General features: G+C 44.1%; 1 protein-coding gene across 2 annotated transcripts in view; it reads left to right on the forward strand.

The window, feature by feature from the left end:
* Window positions 1-18,839, forward strand: part of HTR2C (5-hydroxytryptamine receptor 2C) — a 111,862-nt gene that overhangs the window by 71,117 nt on the left and 21,906 nt on the right. Inside the window, exon 4 of one of the 2 annotated variants that reach the window (XM_036739776.1) lies at window positions 18,211-18,272. The gene's annotated coding sequence lies outside the window, so the exon portion shown is untranslated. Of the gene's footprint in view, window positions 1-18,210; window positions 18,273-18,839 lie in introns of those variants that run through there. The other variant, XM_036739777.1, reaches the window with a different exon arrangement.

Genomic DNA, 18,839 nt, shown 5'->3' on the forward strand with positions numbered 1-18,839 from the left:
TGGCCTCATACCTTAACTCTTAACCGATTGCTTGTCTAAATGCATTCAAATGACATTTGGCTGTGGGCTCAAGCCGGGTGACAGTGAACTTGATCACCCGACTACCAGCAGACATTCCCCCTGGCAGCACTCATTCATCACAGTTTTGTGAGCTAGCTTTAGCTAGCCATTATTAGCCCCATGTGACAGAAGAGAAAATGGAAGCCCAGAGAGGTGCCTTGCTTCAAGTCAAGCAGGTCATTGGAGGCAAAGCTAGCCCTGGAACCCAGCTTGATCAATGTCCACTTGTATGTCAGGCCTCTCCTGGGGTCCTCCCTCTCCTAAGAGAGTCAAGGTCCATTTGCCAACTCCATAAACAACTCCATGACTATTAACATGAAGGTTTTCTTTCAACCAAACTTCCTTTAGTGGAGAGGCAGAAGGGGGCAGCGCAAAGAGTAAATGTTGGCCTGGGAGCCTGAAGGCCTCTAACATTTACCAACTGGGTGATTCTTATGAAACTGCTTCCACTCTGGGAGCCTGTTTGCCAACTGGCAAATGGAGATTTATTGCACCTTCCAGGGCTGTTGAGGAATGAACCATGTAATTTGTTTTTGGTCATTTTTCACTCACATCCACATCTGAGGTTTTCTTGGCACAGATACTGGAGTGGTTTGCCATTTCCTTCTCCAGATCATTTCACAGAAAAAGGAAACTGAGGCAAACAGGATTAAGTGACTGGCCCAGGGTCACACAGCTAAGTGTCTGAGGCCAGATTTGAACTGGTCTTCCTGACTCCAGGCCAGCACTCTCTGCACTGTGGTGCCACCTAGCTGTGCCTGTACCATGTAAAGCACCATAGAAACATGAGGTAATAGATATTGGGCCAGTGGCCACCCTTGTCCCCTACATTGTGGTTGGCTGTGGGTTCCATGCAATAGGAAGCATATTTGACAAGGAGGGTGATCTGGATGTTGAAGGGTCTTAAGATTAAGTCATCAGCAGATTGGTTCATAGAATCATGGATTCAGAGCTGAAAGGGACCCTTGAGGCAATAGGAAGTGAGCATACCTAGTATGGAGAAGAGAAGACTTAAGAGTATTAGATAATAGATTTCTTGGGTATCTTTGGAGAAGGGATCTCACTGAGCTCAGCCCCAAAGGGCAGAACCAAGATCAATGTGGCCAGGTTGAGCTCCCCAACAAGGACAGGCCAAAAATGCATAACCCCTCCTCACTTGTGCTATAGAGAAGACTCTTCATCAGGAGCTGACTGGTCTCGATGGCCTCTGCTGTCCCCAATAGTCTCTGATAAGGTCAGAACTGAATGAGACCATAGAGGCCATTTCATCACATTGCAGCAAGGGTGGAAAGGGTAGAAAGACACTGGACTTAGGATCTGGGTTAGGATGTGGGCCAGGGAGGCCTTTCAAGCTGGACTTGACTGACCCCTCCTCATGCAGGATGTTCTCAGATTTGGATTAGACTAGCTTACCTCTGAGGCTCTTGACTGAGGTTTCATAATTACCAAATAGCTTATTTAAGTTTTCTTCACATCCTCATAGCTTTGACCAAAAGTAGGGAGGAATGTTGGCCAAAACCTTTAAAGGGACCTGAGGCTGGATGGAGAAAGAAGCAAGGAAGAGGAATAGGAAGAAGAGAACACTGATGACATCCCCCCAAACTTAGTGAAGCTGGCCCATGTGCCAAACACACCCCTTTCACTGGGCCCATGCTCAGAACCTCTCTCCTGCTTCAGTGGGACTTATCAGAGCTTGGGCTCTACTGGCCTAGCTTTGGAAGCCCACTCACCTCCATGTCTCAATGCTTGTCTGCAAGTGGTCTCAGATAAGTAAGAGTGGAACAAAGCTCTTTGGAATGTGGGGCTAGGAGGTGAGCCGCAGAAAAACCACTTGCAGGAGCCTCAGACTTCAGCATTTTTTTTACCTACCAGTCTTGATTCACACTTAACTCCCATGCCTTATGGCAGTGTCTCAGAAGCCTGGACAAAACATTAGTTTGAAGGTGTTTTTAAGTTTAATTAATACTGAATCGCCCACAGCCTCTTTTCTTTGCAGTCTGGCCTAATTTCTTCCAAAGCACCAGACCTATGCTGCAGAAAATGCTCTGTCCCTCTAAATTAATTATATATTAACATATTTACATCCTTCACTTGGCCTTTGCCCTACTTTGAACGAATGCAACATGTGATTATTTTTTTCTTTGGGCCAAGTTAGGTCTCAAGCCAGTCACAGACATATAAACGTACATGACTTACTGCATTTAACTGTCAGCTGACCCAAGCGACTGTAACTCCAGAGGTGTAGGAGTCACTTCTCATTGGCCCTGGACTAATTTAACTCATCAGCTGCCCACAGACCACTTAGTAAATGTTCACCTCCAGACAATGCACTGGCATTACAGAAGTTCTGAACTTTGCTAATGAAGAGAACCCACTGCCTAAGGAAGCTGACAGATAGAAAGCCTGATTTCCACCCACACCAAGCTGTCCTTAGAGATTTCCATAAGGCTTTCATATAGCAAGAAAAAAGGGAGGAAGAGGAGAGGAGGCAACAGAACAGAGAAATAGAAAAATGGGGACAAAATGAACAGCTAAACTAGCCATTTGAATACTGACTATTTGCTTGGACTAGTATTTGATCAAGAAGGTCATAGCCATAGACATTTCCTGAGTGTAGGACACAATGCTGGGTTCTATGGGTGTACACAAATAAAAGGCACCTGTTCCCTGCCTTCCAAACAATTGCTGTTTAGTTGGGGCAGTGAAGACAGAGATGTAGAAAAAGGTGGTTAAATTCATTCTGCATCAACAAGCAGGAGATATATTTCAGCAAAAGTAACAGTAATGGGTATTCCTAGAATGCCTTATGATTAGCAAAGTAATATGTGGACATTTTCATTTGCTTCTTGCTGAAATTCCAGTGAGGCAGGTAGTCCAAGTGTTATTAAATACAAAATGAGAAAGGTGCTCAGTCAGTGGTCACATAGCTAGTACAGAGTAGAGCTGGGATGAGATGTCTAGGTCTGTGGAAGCCCAAGTCAGCACCTTGTGAATTAGACCTTGTCAATTAGTGCTTTGTTAATTAGATCTTGGCATCCTACCAACTTGAAACCCATGTTTCCAAGGGCACACCGAGTTTGATTCCTGTGGACAGCCAACTGGCATGATCTTAGTACACCAAAACCAACCTCTGCCCCTCTTTCTCCCTGCCTCCAAACACATGTCCTTGTTACCTAGACATCTGCCCCAACTTTCAAATCTCTTTAGACTCTGTGGACCTAAACTAAGAGCCTATTCTCATGTCTCTTTGAGCTGTGATTGGAGCAATAACTGTGCCAAGGAAACAGCCCCTTGTAAACCAGAATCCTCCTCTGTCTGGTCAGGTTTGCTCCTCTGGGATTTTGTCATGACTATAAAGGGACCTTTGTAAACAAACTCTCATAGAAAGCAAGTCTTTATAATTTTATTTTCATACTCCTAGAATTCTAACAGTGAGTTGCATTTCAGGGACCTAAATTGAGTAAGAACCAACTTTCCTTTCCCCAAAGTTCTCTTGCCAGGGCCACTAGTATAAGAGAAATCAGTCATGGACCACACACAAGGAAAAAACCTTTTCCTTGCTTTCCAAATGGGAAAGTGAAGGCCCACAGTGAGGAAGTGCTTGTTCAGTCTCACGGGTTGAGTTAGTAATGGGTCTGGAACATCCATCTTCTGATTGTAGGTACTGTGCATTTTCCATTATACTCGAGTGTCTCTATGATGAGAATCTCTGAGTTAACAAAACGTGATAACCCCCAAGGAGCCAATATTTAGGTTTGCAAATCACTTTAAGTACACTATTTCCTTTGACCCTCATAGCAATCTGATGAGAAAGGTATTACAGGTACTATTTACCCTATTTAAGGATGAAGAAACTATGGCTCAGAGAGGCAAAGAATGTGTCTAGGACCAAACTACTAATACGTGTGAGAGCCAGGATTCAGATGCAGGGATCTTCTGCCTCTAAGTCCAATGGTCTTTCTCCTAGACCACTTTGACTCTCAAATACAATTGCTGCGCCCCAGTTAGTTTGGGTCTCTCAATCCCCAGCACCTCGTACTGTGCTCTGCACACAGTAGCCACTTGAGAAATGCCCATTATAATTGAATTGAACTCAAATATGGAGCAGTGGGGACATACCGTGGGGCCGAGGGAACCGATGAGAGCAGCCTCATGGGCTTTTGTTGTAGAGAAAAATGTTTGGTAAATTGGGGCTGAAGGAGAAGGTAAATAGAATTAGCTGCCTCAATGGACAAAGAAGAGGGTTGCAGTCCCCTTTGAGGAAGCAATGGTTAATTACTAGTTCTAAAGCCACTGCTAATAACCAAGTACTTGCCTAATTATTGTGCCAAGAATGAAAGCTAAAGGAATAATCACCAAAAGAAAATTATGCATGAGATTAGTTGGTAGGCTAAATTCTGTAGGGATTAAAAGCACTTAATTAGGCAAGTAATATATGCAAATTGTCCAGGAGCATTCAAAAACACAATATTCCATAGAAAGATATGTTAAAGGGATCTCAGGCTATAACAACTATGGATAATGATTTCAAAAAACAAAAACCCTGCATCTGCTGGTATTACATGAACCCCATCCTTAGATTTAGCAGTTGGCCCCCAAGCCCTTCTTGTATGGGCCTGCCAACCATGCTCCCCATGAGCCATGTTCTATCAGTGCATGCCATGAAGGGAGAAACTGAAGAGAGCAGCCTGTTTGGTGCCTTCTGCATAGAAGAGCTCATAGTGGCCTACAGTGAGTGCCCTGGCCCCCTACTGGGAGGAAGCTTGACCCAGTCTCTCAAACATCTCAGCTGAACATTGCCATGGAGAAGTAGTGACATGCATCTAGTTGTTACACAAAGTTTCTAACTTAGAATCAAACATGAGACTCGGTAAATGAAGTATGAATGTGGGCTCAGGAAGGTCTGATATTGGCTGTGTGAGGCTGAGCAAGGAACTTTACTTCTATGGGCCTTGGGAAACTCCTGAACATCTACAATGTGAGTACTAGATGATGGTGCTCTGTCCTTAGGAAAAATCCCCACAAGAACGAAATTCCAGACCCATCATGTATTCTTTGAGTTTATGGATTTTACGAGCTGGAGAGAAGTTTCCTTTTCATTGACCTGGTAACATCCTGTTTCCTGGCAAATCCTTCAGTTAGAATACTACATTGGCCTAAACAGCATGATCCAGTGGAAAGAGCCCTAAAGGCTCTGGGCTCAAATTTTATCTTTGCTGTTTACTCCCTGTGTGGCCTTTGACAAGTCTTTAGGTCTCAACGTTCTCCCATGTTGGAGTAGCCTAGATGGCCTCTGAGCTCCCTTCTATCTCTAAGCCTATGGTTCTACAGAATGTTCACTGAATGTTAATAAGCAGCAGCAGAGAGAGGCTTGGGGGCACCTATGGGACTGACCAGGCAAGATGGAAGGAGAAATGTAATTATGGCATCAGGTTGGGTCTTCTCAAGCACATAATGTTCATTGGATTAAGGCACATACTTAGAAGAGCCCTTTTCTCTAAGTTACATCCAATAAACAGTTGATTACTGGCAATTTTGACTTAATGCTTACATATTAGGACTTAATGGGAAAATACAACTTCTGCCAAGTCCTCCAAAGAATCACATTTTGGTGTGGTTTTTTTTCATTGACTGTGTTTGATTTGCAGTAGTTGATCTGTGACCTTGCTGCCCATTCTGGCTGAGAGGATGACCACAAGGGCTAGGGAGGGGACTGGGCTTGCCCATTTGAGGCAGCATTAGCCACCATAATGGAGCAGGACAGTATTGTTCCAGGAATACCAGTTAGTTTGGAGCCATAGGCATTTCAAGCACCACGGATAGGTCCCTCTCCTTTCTGACCACTTAGGGTTGTTTGATCACCCCCATTCAAGTGACAGAAATCTCAGAAGCTTAAAAGACCCATGCATGCACCTAAACTCACTGAGCTGAGAAATTTTCCTTGTTCACCCACTGAGCTTCCAATTTGGTTGGAAAATGTGATTGTACTTTTCAACAGATAGGGCGCTCATTTGGTGAGGGGAGCATTTCCCCAGACGCGTCCCCGGTAAGGTTCTAGTGCTGTCATGGGAAAATGAGAGATTCTGTCCCGGTAGCCCCCTCATCCGTCTTTATCAGAGCCTTCAACCTCGAGAGTCAAGGAGGCCTAGAAGGAGGGATCCTGGAGGTAACAAAGCTGTTTATTCCCAAAGGAAACTATAGGAAGGTTTACAACCCTGGATGCTAAAAAATGCAAAATGAATCCTTCCTTTGGATGTTGCAGTTCCAGTCTTGAAGATTCTTACGAATGCTTCTGTGCCAAAGTACTACAGTGCCCCCTGTGTATTGGATTCGTCTTTGCTTTCATCCTTTTCTGAATCTGTATGCTACTGAGCTCAACCAACAGCGTCTCTTAGCCAGACTGTCCGCCTGTTCGTATGTTTTGTAGTACCCATTATCCTGGTACTCTGTCTGTGCTAAGATTAGCTCCAAAGCAGAAGAAATCAACATGAGAAATGAGGTAATTTTCAAAGCTACATCTTGATAGAGAGGTAGTCTATGATGGTCATTATTTTCTCCTCATTACTCTTATGATAATGTTAGCTAGACCTTGGGTTCTCAGAAGACAAATCACATAGTGTTTATGCTGCTGTCGGCAGCCAGAATCTGCAAAAAACTTGACAATGAATGTCCTGGCTCCACTCGAGCCATACTGGCTTTGGCCAAAGGCCATGGCATGAGTATCTATGTGGGGCCTCTGATGGAGTACCTCAGAGAAGAACTGGAGTCCACCTGCTTTTCTGCCCTATAATTTTCTCTTTGAACAAAGTTTTTTCTGGCCCCAGAGGAGACCTGTCAGCAGGCATATAGCTGACAAAGGAAGAAGGAAGAAGAGAGGAAGGAAGGGAGGGAGAGAGGGAGGGAGGGGAGAGGAAGAAAGGGAGGAAGGATGAAGGAATTAAGGAATGAACCAACCCACCTACCCCTAGCCTTTAGGAAGCTTGGGAATCTCACAAGTAGACGGAATTGTCTTTGCTACTCTTGTCTTAGCAATCTTCCTACTTATTAAGAAAAAAAATTGTCTATCTAAAAATAGGTGGATTTGGGTTGTGTATAGCCTATACATAGGATAGCTAGGTGGCACAGTGGATAGAGCACTGGGCCTGGAGTCAGGAAGGCTCATCATTATGAGTTCAAATCTGGTCTCAGACACTTACTAGCTGTGTGACCCTGGGCAAGTCATTTAACCCTGTTTGCTTCAGTTTCCTCATTAGTAAAACGAGCTGGAAAAGGAAATGACAAACCTCTCCAGCATCTTTGCCAAGAAAAGCCCAAATGGGGTCATGAAGAGTCAGACGGGACTAAAAACTAAGTAAACTGAATAGCCGGAATAGGAAGGGTCAGATGGGTCTTCTATCTGACAGAGGAGGCCCTTATTCCCCTTGCTTGGAGTCCTCCTCCTCAGTGGCTCAGTCACTCCCAGGCAAAGGGCCCAGCCACCCACTCAGGGCTTCCTTAGCGTTGAGAGAAGTGGCTATGCTATTAGATTAGGATCATCAGACAGAAGCTTTAGAGATGGAAGGCACAGGGAAACTATGTAACACCACTCCTTCATTTTCTAGAGAAGAAAACTGAGCCCCAGAGAAGGAAAATGACTTACCTAAAGTCATATACAGGGAATAAGTAGCCATTGCCATTTTGACCCGGGGCCCCTGACTCCCAATCCAGTGTCTAACACACCTCACTTCAGCACAGAGGCCACACAGAAACACCCAAACGGCTCCATTTGCCATTTCCGAGGGGCATTCCTGTGCAAACCAGGTCTGCCTCTATCTGTTGTTGTCAAAGCCTACAGCTCCTTCATCTCAGAATGACAGCATCGGTAGAAGGATTGCCTCAGACAAGCCAAACAATTGCAGAAACCAGATGTTATTTGCAGATCTTAGACACAAGCCATTTCTTTAAGAACCTCAGGGCAGGAGTCAGACATGGTGCAGATTGAGGGCTGAGATGATCCTTTTCACCAAAGTGCCACTTGACTCCTGAAATGAAATTGGCCATTTGAGAGGAAAGCTAGGTTTTAGAATATGCTTCCATTTTTTATTTAGAAGCCAGGTGTACGCTAGCAGGAGACTCCTCACTTGTTTGCCTCAAGAAAATTTGAAAACCATGATTTTATTTGGCAGTATATTCTCTCTCTCAGACCAGTTATTTCTTGGAAGAGGGAGCTTTTTCCCCTTTAAAAACAGGCAGATAATTTCTACTTTCATCAGACTATTTAAAAATACCCCAAGAATAAGTGTGAATTCTTTTTTGGTATATAAAGTATTACAGCATTTTTGTAAAAATACCAAATTTACAAAAATTGGAATGGAAGTGGGAAGATTGTATTGGTCTTCACTATGGTACTTTGAACATGTGGCTTTGTACCACAAAGGGACCAAAGCCAGCTACCTTTATAAAAATAACCCTTAGAGAAATAAATTAGCTATTTTAAAAATTGAGTTCAAAATAGCACAACTTGTCAAACATCAATGAAGCGACCGGATGGCCTCATCTAACATCCAAAAAGTGAGTGAATTGTTATATGTGTCAGCCTAGAACACCAAGAACCTAAAAAGATCGGCACTAACTTTGACCAAAGGACATGTATTTGGAGCCCAGGCTCCTCTCCCTGGCTGGGTAACCTTGTTAACATCAGTTCTACCCTCTAGGCCTCAGTTTTCTTCTCTGAAAAATAAGGAAGTTGGACTTCCGAGGTCCCTTCTAGCTCTAAACTAGTGTCTAAATCCCCTTCTAGGAATGTGGGAAAATTCACCATACCATTCCTCATCCCATAACTTTTAGCAAACCTGATGTTTGTCCACAAAGGTCATTCAATAGTTCTAGATAGTTGGTGCTTTAAAACATGTTTGTGGAATGGTTGACTGCATAAGATACAGATATTCCAATCAGGTGGCCTTGGACCTGGGTGAAGGGTATTTCATTTTAAAGATTAAATAATGTGCATTAAGCTTTTATTAATTAAGCACGGATTAGTGGACTAGTTAAAAAGCAACTGCAATAAGGTTGCTTAGCTTGAGACAGGTATTTAGCCCTTTATTAATGTTTTCTAAATTTGTCATTTGATTAATCATCTATGGGCAAAAGTTGTTTTGTAATGCCATTTCCTGAGAAAATGTTATATGGTTATCATTATAAGCAATCCATCAATGACTTTTTCCTCTTCAGATTCTTAGAGATCCAGTCATTTCCAAGTGGCAGCCAGTGCTTCCATTTGCCATGTTAGGGAGGCCAGAGGATGCCTGGGTCATAAGTGACAATAAAATCATTGGGGCAGGTCTGAAGATGTTGAATCTTCTAAACCGGATTGCCTAGGGAAACTCTTACCAAAGTTATTCTTGCATATTCAGAATACTTCATTGGTCCCATGCCATTAAGCTATCTATGTCTCTTCACAGAAGCTGCTTTTCCCAAGTAAAGAACTGGATGTTAAAAGAGACAATGGGTTAGAAAATTATTGGTGGCCTATGACTTAATCTCTATAGTTTGTACTAGCCAACCCATACACTTATGAGGCAACATACTCGAATCCCAAACCCAGTTCTTTGGAGAAGGGGCTAAGGCTCTTGGAAGGTGACTCTAAAAATCCATCTGTCTCTTTGTGATGACAATCATCTTGCCAGTCCTGGCTTTGTTTTGTGCATGAGACACATGCCTTAAGAAAATGATTGCCTGAAGCACCTTGATGCTTGTGTCAGAGAAAGACATTTGAAAATCAGGGCCTTGGTGGAATTCATAGCTCAGGATTTCATGCAATGAGACTTTTGGGAGTTTAGAGGATTAGAGCCACAATTGACAGCATCTCTAACTCTTCCCACTGGGAATTTCAAACTTTCTTTGCATAATTAGTATGTGTTCCACTAACTCAGCATGTGTTAGGAAAGATAAAAATTAAGATTAAATATAAGTCATACTGGGAAAGAAACAAGATTCTGAAAACTTTGAGGAACTGTTACATATGAAACAGAATTTCAAGATCAGAGAGGATTGTAACCTAAGAAAGAAATGCTTTGAGGGAAATTAACCAATTCATATTGAACTGGAAATCACTGGTTTTGAAAGATAATGAGGCTTCTTGCCATCTCTCTGTCAATAATAATTATAACTTCTAAAATTTCTATTGCAAAGCATTTTACATCCATAATCACATTTGATCTTATCCTTCCATTCATTGTCATTATCATCCCCATTTTCCATATGAGGGAACTGAGGCTCAGAAAAGTGACATTATTTGCCCAGGGTCACACTGCCCACCTCAGGACTTCCTAGCTCCAAGTCCACTTGTCTCTGCCCTTTATGGGGTGAAGGCAAGAGAGAGTCTTAAGTCTCCCAAAGCTCCATGGAGGTTTCTCAGCCACACCTTATAGTGACATTTCAAGGGAGAGGGAAGACATGTCTCCCCTCAAGAATGTACCAGCCCCATGCAGATGCATAGTCCAGTCACTGAGGATGGCACTGGAAGGAAAAATGGAAGAGCCTGGGCACTTCCCCTGCAGAGCCTAGGAACACATAAGAGAGTGACACTCTTCCAATGGCGGCGCGGCTGCCTGACTGCAGAGCAGTACTCTTTCAGGACCTTGGTCAGAGGCAGCTGGGGAACAGCTAGGTTCTCTCTCCACCAATCCCGGGGAAGGAGTGGTGCCGGTGTTCTCACATGTATTAGGGAGCCGTTCTTTTCTTGGACAAGGAATGTGTGCCCTAGAAGGTTGGACTGGTTTGATTTTTCCCTTCATTGTTTTGGTGTTTTTTGTTGTGTTTCACTTTTTTTCCTTTCCCACCTCAGGAAATGCTAAGCTCATTGAAACCCACATTGCAGACTTTACCAAGGAAATCTCCTGATTTCTCCTCGTCCATTCTCCTATCCTTCTAATTGTACTTCACTTTTTCTTGCCCAAGGATGGTTGTCTATGGTTCAATTAAAGTTGTATTCTCTGCTAAGCTTCTCAACTAATATATCAGCTCCCTGCTGTGGTCATCCGCTGATCTGCCAGAGCTCTGTGTGCCTTTATGATGCTCAGGGAAATTAAATCCTGTAGGGAAAGGACAGTGGGGTTTTGGCCACCAAATGACTGGACAGATATGAATTGCTGAATCGCTAGTGTCAGAGCATTGCTGCCTTAGAGGGCTTCTTAATTAACACATTCAGGAAAACAGGGCCCCTGTTGCCTTGACCTTCTAATTTATTTAATTAAAGAGAGCAATTCTTTTCTTGAGCAGCTTTTCCAGTCCCTAGTTTCTCTTTCTGTAATAAGGTCCTGATTTTATTAGCACAGGCCTCTATAGGGATAGATACATGTGTTAAGCAAGTCTCAAATATTCCACTAAGTCCCACTTGGCTTTCTAAAGAGCACATGATTCCAGCTGCTATCTCTACCTGGAAATGCAATGTATATATAACAGCTGAGAAAAGCATCACTTCCATGAAGCAGTAACAGGCCTGCAGGTCACACCTAGCTGGCTAGGAAAACTACCTCATTAAATGCAATGTGTAAACAAATCTCTGTGGTGGAAGAAAACAGTCAGCTTCATCACTGGCAAGGGCTGTGTAAACAAAGAGCTTCAGAGAGTGTTGACATGCATAGTGAGTGGTGTTGCATCTGGGCTTTTTGATGCTGAAGGTTTCCCAGTAGTGGACAACCCAGAGTAAAGGGGAAAGAACTAATACTCTTGGATAAAAATGTGAAGACTACTAGGAATAGGTCAGTTCTGAATCCTTTGTCCCCAGAGTGGGTTTAGTCGTCCCTACAAGGATCTTCAACTCTGAAGACTAAACTCCTGCAGTGAGATGTTCATAGGCTTCAGTGGCACAAAGTGAGGAATGCCATCTCTCAGTCACATTATTCTTCAGAAAGTAGACACTGCATCCAAAAACTGGGGGAAATTGTTTCCATGCAGACCCACAGACTATCCAGGGAGAGGACTGGGAGTAAAGGGAAGCCAGGTACCCCAGTGTAATAGCATTTTAAAAGTAGCACCCTATTAGGTGCTTAAAATGAGACTGAAGCAATAGGCTTGGGAATTCCTTCTGGGGTGTAATTCTATACCACCAGTAGTTAAAGGATAGGAATCTCCAGAGTGTGCGAACAAACTTGGAAAGGCCAGCTAGTCCCAGATGGTAATGGTGTTTGTTTAAATACCACCCTGAGGATCCGAGATTCATCCCAAGGCAATCAGGAGGTACCAACAGTTCTCGAGCAGACTATGCTTTGGCAGCCGAGTGGAGGATGGACTGGAGAGGGAAAATACTGGAGGTGGGGAGAGCAACTAGGAGGCCATTTGCAATAGGCCAGAAGAGAAATGATGAGGGACTGATCTGTGGCTGTGTGAGTGGAGATAAGGCGACATGTTACCGAAGATAGAAATAACAAGGTTGGGCAGCAGATTGGATCTATGGAGGGAGAGCAAAGGATGAGGATGACACAGATTGCAAACCTGGGAGACTGGGCGGATGGTGCTGCCTTTGACAGGAATAGGGAAATTCAGGGGGAGTGTGGGGGGAAAATACCGAGTTCTATTTTGAACATGTTGAGATGTCCAATAGGCATCTGGTGCTTCCAGACTAAAGCTAAGCAGAAAGGTCAGGGCCAGATATATAGATCTGGAAATGATCTGCCTAGATCTGAATTAAATGACTGAGAACTCATGACTTCACTGGGTGATAGTATAGAGGGAAAATTCAGGCCCAGGACAGAGTCCTCTGGAATGCCTGTGGTTAGTGTGTGGGACCTGGATGACGAATGAGGTAAGGGGATATTGAAGAAGAGAACCAGGAGAGAAGAGTGCTGTGAAAACCTAGAGAGGAAATAATATTCAGAAGAAGGGGGTGGTCAACAGTGTCAAATGGTGCAGAGAAGATGAAGAAAATGGCACTTGGCTTTTTTTTAATGGCAATCAGCAACAGCTATTGCTGAAAGCTGTGTCTGTCACTTGTGGGCAACTCATTTCTCCCTTGAAAAGTGAAAAGCAAATGAAGCCAATACTTATAAAAGGTTCTGTTTGACAGCTCTGGAGACTCACTGGAGCTTTTGATTCAAATGAGAGGTAGAACGACGCTGTCACTTTACCTTCTCATGCTCCATCGACACATCTGTTGTGTCTGTCACTGTTTGGGGAGAGTCTGTTGGCTGGGTGAAGAGTTATTTTGGTCATCCCATGCTCAAAGGGCATCAGCCAGACAGTCTTCTGTGCAAGTGTAGACAAGGTCTTCAAAGGGGCGACTTCACAGTTCGACCTCAGTATTTTCCTACTCTGTGGGTGCTTCTGGTTTTCTTACAAGAAGGAAATGGTGATCAAGGGAAGCTTGAAAAGGCACAGGGCTTGGTGTCTGGAAACTCAACCCTTAACCCACTTCTTATCTCATCTCCAAGCGCTCTGAGTAAAATTTCTCCGCCTACAGAATTCCAAGGTCAGAGGTGAAACTGCAGTACTTGGCCAACACTTCACTAGATTCCTGGGTGGGAATGAGATGGGCCTCCTCTTGTGAAGGGCGGGGGCAGGGTGGAGGGAGAATGCAGCTATTACAAACTGGATTCAGAAATCCTTAGCCAGGTCCAGGAGGCAGAAATGAATTCCCTTTTTCATGCAAGACCAATTTAAAAGCACATTATTAGCCTTTCCTCTTTTGAGGACAGGCCAATGAAGGCAATGAAATCACAGTGAGAATTCAGACTAATAGTGCTAATGGCATTAATAAGAGCACATGCTAATTACACAGGGAGCCATGTCAGAAAATTGTTTGGGCGATGAAGCAGGATGTCTCCCCTGGGTGCTGTGTGGGGGTCAAATAGAAACCCCGCAGACAAATTGCCTGATGTGCAGCCGGGCCACTGCTGAGAAAGCCTATTCAGTGCGTCACGGACTAATGGTAGAGTTGTTGGCCCAAAGCTTTCCCTTCTGACCCCTGAGTTTGCCTCATTGCCAGACAGCCCATTTACCTCAGGGTGTTCAGTGTTATAGTGGTCTGGGTTTGTAATGATGGCCTTCTGAGATTAAAGGGGGGTGGGGGGAAGCATCCAAGTCCCCTCTACATTGCAACACTTGCAGGCTAGTAACCTTCACTGTCCCAGGACAGCAGGCAGACAGGCATTTTGGAGCTAAGCTGGAGAGTTAGGGAAAGGTACTTAATCCTGCCCAATCCAAAGAGACCCAACACCAGAAGCAGGGAGAGGTGAGGGGAGAGAGAGAGGGAAACGATCTCTTCATTTTAACAAAAAGGTACCATTCCCCTGGGGGGGGAGAGGAGGGGAAGTGGGGAGGATGGACTGTGATAGAAGGAATCCCCAGGAGCAAATGCAGCCCCCACTTAGCCAAGCAAAAGTAAGAGGGCAGCAGAATACAAGATAATGGCTGATGGCCAGCTTCTGATCACAGCCCAGTGCCTTATCCATAGCAGGCTGTCTTCATGTTACCTAGCATCTGCCTCTTTTAGCTGCCCTACCCAAGTTGCTGCTACCACAGTATGTGGGAACCCCTGCTCCCCATTCTGGACTAGCCATTCTCCCTATTTAATCTCTAGACTTTCACCTCATGGATCTGAGAAGGAACTCTGAGGAGTGAACCCTCTGGTTGAAGGGGAGTAAGGGCAGAACTCAAGCATGGTTTGGCCAAAAAGGAAGAGATTCTTGAGTCTGGTTCCGTTTGGCATCCCAGGAGCTCCTAGAAAGGAAAAAGGCCCACCCAACAAGAGTTTTAACATCTGGCCCATCTTTTGCCATCATGGCATACTGCTAGATTGGGGATGGGGGACAGGAAGGGAATAAGCACTTCTGTTGGACCTACTACACACCAGACAGTTCTAAATGCTTTACAAATATCATCTCACTTGGTCGATAGACCAGAGGGCAAAGTCTGGCCCCTACCAAGCTTGCCCAAAGAGAAGTGCACAGTCTCATGCACAGAGAAGTGAGAGTAGGTTCTTGATACTTACCCCATGGGCCACAATAGATGAAGGCACAGGCTGGCTGCAGCCCAAGGACCAGGAATAATTTGGATGGACAGATTCTTCCTTCCTGGTGATCAGTCAACAAGTGTTTACAGAACTAAGGCAAGATAGTAGAATGCTATGTGAATGCCACCAGTTTCTGCTCGGTGCCCACACATGTTTGGTGCACAGGGGGTGTTTTTATACTATTATCATGCCATGAAGCGATCTGCTCTCCACTTCCCCTGAACGGTCTATTGCATGGCAAAACTCCTTCCTGCCGAAAGTCTATTATTTTGAATTGTGCTCCCCTCTTATGTTTCTTCTATCTACCACACAGCACCCACTTGATTTGATGAATTCTCATGTCATGGAGTTCTAGACAGTTTGCCCAATTTAAAGATCAAAATTTTCTCACATCTGTATAGAATCTATTCAGTTTTATCCCACTGAGTTTTCACTCAAGGTCAGGGACTTCGACTTATCACTATAAGATGAAAGCACAGGAATGAAATGAAGCCATTTTTAAAATTCCATGGCATCATGAATCACAAGTATTTCCAATAGGACATTTGGTTCAGGATCTCAGGAGAACAATAGAACCACAGGGAACCTTTGTCCTCAGAGCATTAGATGGTAAAGATAACCAGCATTACTTAATGCGCTAGAACAGTAGGACATGGAACTATCTCAACACATAATAATGTGTTTCCTGACAACTTATGAGGCCCAGTCAAAATCCCATCCCTTCTTGGTTTTTCCAAGCAAAAAGGCAAACCCTCAGTAAATATTCATTGAGAGTTTCTGATTCTGTCATTACAATTGGAGCCGCGGTCATGTAGACATTTTTCATCTGGGAGCTCTAACTGCACTAAGAATTCTAGGCCAGATCTTGAAACAGTACAAGTGAAATAGTGGAACTCGTCCTGTCAGGAGCCAGAAGAGCCACCCCTCGAAGGTGATAAAATAGCCTCCAACTCCCAGATGTCAGGCACGAGCTCGCCAATGAAGGCCAGGCCAGAGTTTAGAGTCAGGCTCCAAAGATTTTCCAAGGCCTCATCATGAGCCAAGTTGGAAGGACCCTGTCTTGTATGTCCTCTCGTGCCAAATTATCCTGTTAGAATCCAGATGAGACCGTCCCTGGCAACCTCAGATTTGATGAATGGTTACCATATTAATTGGGCCTTACTTACTATTCATTGCTCAGCATGGTCCTAGATCTATATTAGGGGAAATTGATCTAAAGAAATCAGCTAGGCTGAAGTTTTGCCATCTGCCTTTGATGGGTGTAGGGGGAGGGTGCTCTGAAGTTATACTGACATTAAATTGAATTTACAATGTGACGTTGGATTTGGAAAGGGGGTGCAGAAGGCTCTGTATCCACTTCATGGACCTGGTGACCACAAATTAATTAAGACTCTAGTTATGGAGAACGGCAAAGTCCTGAATTATGTGCAGAAAAATGAGCAGAGCCCCAAAAGAGGTAAGCCATCTAGGGCATTTTCTCAAGGCAGTGAAAATTTGAGGGTGCTATCGGCATCCAAATAATTACTTAAAATAGTACCCAACTACCCAACTTCCTCCCCAGCTTACTGCCCCTTCCCTTGGTGGCATTCTCAGGGTGGAGCCTGTAAAGCATGACAGAAAATGTAGGCTGTGGATTGGGGAGAAGTATCAGTATCTTGGAGTATGGGAAAAGCAGAAGCCATTGCTGCAAGGCAAACACAAAAATACTCAGCTTTTCTTTTTCCTCTCTAGTGTTATCATGGATAGCCCGTGGATGGGCAACTGCTCTTCCCAGACCAGCTGGCCCCCATACTAACCTGAGAGTGCTTTCTTTCCCTTTTTCCCTGAAGACATGCTGATTATATGTACTGGGAATATCATTACCGAGGAGCTCCATTGCCTTCCTCAAGCTTTTGAAATGGACCAGAATTTGCATGGGGTTACTGACTGCAGGTCCTGGATGAATAGTTGGCAGGAGCTTTAAAGCCTTGGCCCAATGCTCAGAGTTGGTCCTCTGAGGCCAGTGCTTTGCTCTGAGTCATCAGTGATTGCTCAGGAGAGAGTACAAATTACATGAGATTGACATGTCCCAGGAGTGTTTATCCTGAGGAGGCTAGTGTTGCCCCCTGTCTTGTTTGTACAGGATATTGTGAAGGTCAGTTACACGGAGTGCTCTCCATGTCTGCTCTCCCCCCCTACCAAGGCAGGGTCCCATGAGGTCACAGAACCAGTCATCCGAGCCCCATGACAGCTGCCTGCCTCTGAGGTGCTTAAATGTTATTCCTAATGAGAGAGTGGAGATAGCTTAGCATTAATTAGTCCAGAAGGTTGCTGTGAGGTAGCAACCCTAAGAATTGGGAATTAGAAAAAAATAAGCTAACACTTGCCATCCCCATTGTTGTATTTCAATGCTTCTGGATTTGGTTTTAAGAAATATGGACCATTTTCTAGCAAAATGTAGCATCCTACGTCTTGGGACTTTTTAAAACAGGCTTTTTGAACCAGACCTGATACTACTGGGCCCCCTTTGTCAATGTCTTCAAGTCAATTCACCCTTTATGTTGTTCCAGCATAGACAAAGCTTCCTTCCTGAGCCCCTATTTGAAGAACAAGAAGAATCCCTAATCCAAGGGGCCCTCACCTCTTCTTATTCTGGGGAATGACTCAGCAGGTTATTCTCAAATTACCTTACTCCTTGGCTTTTGCTTCTCACTATTCTTATACCAACAAAGGCAAGCATTGGCCACCATGTTTTGGGCTCTCTCCACCAACTGTGATCAATGCCAGTATCATGTTTGGAATTCAGTGACTTCCATAGGCCTTTAAGCCCTGATAAGCATTGATTGAAGAGTCTCTGTGACCCCTTGGTCTCTCTGGAGCCCTGGAGTCAGAAGGATCTAAGTTCAAATCCGGCCTCAGACAATTACTAGCTGTGTGACCCCGGGCAAGTAGCTTAACCCCAATTGCTTTTCACCCCCCACCAAAAACATAGTAGAATGGCATATTAAAGAAATGAGTGAGAGATTGGGATCAATATAGCTGCCAATTGTACTTGTGTTTAATATAATGATTGGGTCCCCATTATAATTTGAATGTGTATCTTTGAATATTAAAATATGTATATTTATATACAAATATATATGTATATAATATAGAAATATGTATCTTTGTTTTCTCCCCAGACTTCTTCACCCTGGTCTGGAGAAAGAAAATTCTACAATTTCCTGCCACTCAACGCCTGCTGGTAAGTTCTTTGCTTTCTCTCTGGAAATTCTCTCTTCTGCTCTGGTTCTATCCAATTATGGATATAACATGAAGATGACTTTTGTTTCTGGGATAGATGTATGCACTAAAGGTCTGAGGGTCTCCTTCATCAGGCTTAGTGGGCCAGGGATCAGTCCTGTTAGAATGAATTTTGTTCATTTTTTCCAGATTCTCCTGGCCAGTCGCATCATAGGTAGGGTATGTAACCAGTCTTACCAGCCAAGAGTGGGTGGGCAGGCCAGATGAAGTAGGGCTGACTTAACAGTTGTGTAAGTAGCCTAATATTCAGAAGCAAGTCGGAACTTGGCACCACTACCCCACTTACCTACCCACAACTGTGCTCTTCCTTTTCATTTCAAGAAAAGGCACCCTGCCCTAGTCTCTCTACACTCGACCTCCTATTCCCTATGCCCCCTGGCATAGGGTGTTGTAGGAACAGAGTCGGCAGTGCTCTCTGAAGGGGGCAAGCACCTAGTATGAACACTGCAGAATACAAGGGTCCAAGGACCAGAAACACTCAAAAAGCAAACACATATACATAGGCTCA

This window comes from Trichosurus vulpecula, chromosome X (assembly GCF_011100635.1).
Source record: "Trichosurus vulpecula isolate mTriVul1 chromosome X, mTriVul1.pri, whole genome shotgun sequence".
In the NCBI taxonomy this organism is placed as follows: domain Eukaryota; kingdom Metazoa; phylum Chordata; class Mammalia; order Diprotodontia; family Phalangeridae; genus Trichosurus; species Trichosurus vulpecula.